At 40.6% G+C, this 3,243-nt stretch overlaps 1 non-coding gene across 1 annotated transcript; it reads right to left on the bottom strand.

Annotated features, from left to right (window-relative positions):
• Window positions 1–878: 878 nt before the first annotated feature.
• LOC117724085 (small nucleolar RNA SNORA17) lies at window positions 879–1,011 on the bottom strand. The gene has a single exon (XR_004608773.1). It is a non-coding gene; the product is annotated as a small nucleolar RNA SNORA17 (small nucleolar RNA).
• Window positions 1,012–3,243: the final 2,232 nt, after the last annotated feature.

Genomic DNA, 3,243 nt, shown 5'->3' with positions numbered 1-3,243 from the left:
CCTTTCTCCTCCTCCTCCTCCCCCTCCCTCTCCTCCTCCTCCTCCTCCTCCTCCTCCTCCTCCTCCTCCTCCTCCTCCTCCTCCTCCTCCTCCTCCTCCTCTTCTTCTTCTTCTTCTTCTTCTTCTTCTTCTTCTTCTTCTTCTTCTTCTTCTTCTTCTTCTTCTTCTTCTTCTTTGTCTTCTTCTCCTCCTCCTCCTCCTCCTCCTCCTCCTCCTCCTCCTCCTCCTCTTCTTCTTCTTCTTCTTCTTCTTCTTCTTCTTCTTCTTCTTCTTCTTCTTCTTCTTCTTCTTCTTCGTCTTCTCCTCCTCCTCCTCCTCCTCCTCCTCCTCCTCCTCCTCCTTTTCTTCTTCTATTAAAACCGTTTACTTGTTTCTTTGTGAATTTCACGTCATGCACCTCAATCCCACTCATTTTCCCCTTCTCTAATATTCATCCTTCATCCCTGCAAGCCCCTCCCCAACAAAGAAAAAAATCTCATTGTGGAAACTATAGTATGTTACAGTAGCTTGCCGAGTATTCCCTTTTGTCCACACTTCCTTGCCTGCAACTGTTCATTGCCATGACTTGTTGGTCTGGTACAAGGCCTCTGGCTTCTGCTACTCTATTGATACTGGAGCCTCCCTGGGACTCCTTGCAGATATCCTCCTTTTGCCATGTGTTAGGGATATCCTGTAGTATTGGAAATGGAGAAAGCTCCCTTTCATACACTTGCACAGTTCATCAGTGGGGTACATGTTGGGGTGGGCCAATTCAAAGCCCTGGATCTGGGTCTGGGAGGTATCTGAGCTGGTCTAGTCTGGTGGTTGTCTCAGTCTAGTTCCATGTCTCAGCCCCCAGGCTCCGGACTGGTGGTCTTTTCAGCTTGCTTTTTGCAGGGAATTTTAGGCTACTAATCACTCAGATGTTCATAGGTCAGAATACTGAGTGTAGACATAGCCTCTCTCTCCTCTCTGTCAGCTACTGATGCACAAGTGACACAACAGCCACACCTGCAATGCTTGCTGGTCTCTTCTTAGTCACCACTAATTTCTAAGCTCCAGCTAGCCAGCATCAACTGTCTCAGTAAAATAAAGGTTTCACTTAGGTGATGTGAATCTCTTGTTGATAGCTGACTCTTTAGCCCTAGTTGACCTGAACTATGAGTTCTTAATTCAAAATATGAAGTAGACATGAGGAAGTCTTTAAATGACTCAGACTTCTCTCTGGAACTCCACAAGCTTGGCCTCCACTGTCTGCATTTTGCTCAATTCTCTTTACATTCTAAATTTCTACAGAACAGCTTCTCTAGCTTAAAGTTCCAAAGTCTTCCCACAGTGCTCCCAGACTCTACATGGTCAGATTTGTTACAAAAATACCCCAAAATCTTGGCACCAATTTCTGTCTTAGTTAAGGTTACTATTGGCATGACCAAAGGCAACTTGAGGAGGAAAGTATTTATTTGCTTTGTGCTTCCATATCACAGTTCATCATTAAAGCAAGTCAGGACAGGAACTCAAGCAAGGTAGGAACCTGGAAGCACAAGCTGGTGCAGAGGTCATGAAGGAGTGCTGCTTACGGGCTTGCTTTGTATGGCTTGCTCAGTCTGGGCTTGCTCAGTCTGCCTTCTTATAGAATCCAGGACTGCTGGCCATGGCTGGCACACCCATGGTGAGTTGATCCTTCCCATATTACTCATCAAACAAGAAAATGTACCACAGGCATGCCTACAACCCAATCTTATGGGGATATTTTCCCACTGAGGCTACCTCTTCTGTGATGATTCTAGCTTGTGTCAAGTTGGCATAAAACTAACCAGCACAGAGAACAATAAACAGTTCCATACACAAGGAAGCACTGAGGTTTTGCTCTATCAAAAGAAAGTGGTGTGGGTATGGGGTGTGCAGATTTGTCTCCTATGCCAAGAAGTTTGGACTTTATTCTTTATAGTAAGAATTGTCAACATTTCTTTATCTCTTTTTAAAACACCCCGGATTTAGAAAACCTCAACTAGAAATATCTGTACTTGTTATACATTATTTTTATTTTAAGCATCTTTTCAATCTCATAATTAGTCTCTTTTATTCTGAGATACAATTGGTCTGCTTGCCCATGAGTTATGAAGCTATGGTTCAACTAACTGAATATATACCTACACATACACATAAACATACATATACACATACACATACTCATACTCATACACATACTCATACACATATACTTATGAAACCTGATATGTGCAAAATGTGCAAACATACTAACATTTTGTCTTGCCATTATTCCCTAAATAATACGGTTTATCTACCCTTCCAGTTGCATTCAGTGTCACAAGTAAGCTATAGTTGAGTCAGAGTAAAAAGGGTGACATACAGATTACAGGCCATACTGCAGTATGATGCTAAGGATGGTGAGTATCCCTAGATTGTGGTCTGTGGGGAGTGTAAACCTAATCCCCTACATCACTTAGGGATGGCTACATTTGGTTTCTATCTGGGAAATAGTTTTTCTAGACTTTTAAACATCATTTTGTACAACATAATTCAAACTGCACTGATACACTGTCAGAAATGTAACACTTCCCCAGACAGTTTGACTAAAGGATGTTAAGGAACTTGGTTTATGTAACCAGAAGAAAAAAATAAATACAGTCTCCCTGCTGAAAAGGGCTGTCACTTTCGTTTCCTTCCTCTTTTGAAACACAGAAGACATTGAGTTCAGGTGAGACAGAAATGAATTTACAATAATGTTTTCCAAGGGCATAAACATAAGGCTGGCTCTGGGAGGTTTGTTTTTTTTTTTTTTTTTTTTTTTTTTTTTTTTTTTTTTGAAATGAAACCTGTTCTTCTCTACCCATTTATGTTGGCAAGCTCACAAGAAGTTAAACTGGCAGAAAATTCAGCAGCATGACATCTTGGAGTACCAGCACAATAAATATGTGTTGGCTGAATATTTGAATGTTCCAATTAAATGTGCTCTGTTTTGATAATAGCTGAACCAATTGAGCTATTTTTCACAATATATTGTAGACTTACATGTGCCCAATGATGTCTTACTTCCTTTTAACACAATGATACAAATAAATCCTACTTAGACACATAATTCACTATATTTTATGAGAATATATTACCAGGGTTCATATCACACACTTTAAAATTGTCTTGCTTGAAGCCAAATTGCGAGGTCTGAATGCAATTATTGTATCAGGATTTCATCAAAAATCAGGTATTATGCTACCTATTTCAAGTGGTAAAGTTATAACACAG

This window comes from Arvicanthis niloticus, chromosome 19, assembly GCF_011762505.2.
Source record: "Arvicanthis niloticus isolate mArvNil1 chromosome 19, mArvNil1.pat.X, whole genome shotgun sequence".
NCBI lineage: Eukaryota > Metazoa > Chordata > Mammalia > Rodentia > Muridae > Arvicanthis > Arvicanthis niloticus.
This window is presented reverse-complemented; position numbering and strand designations above follow the sequence as displayed.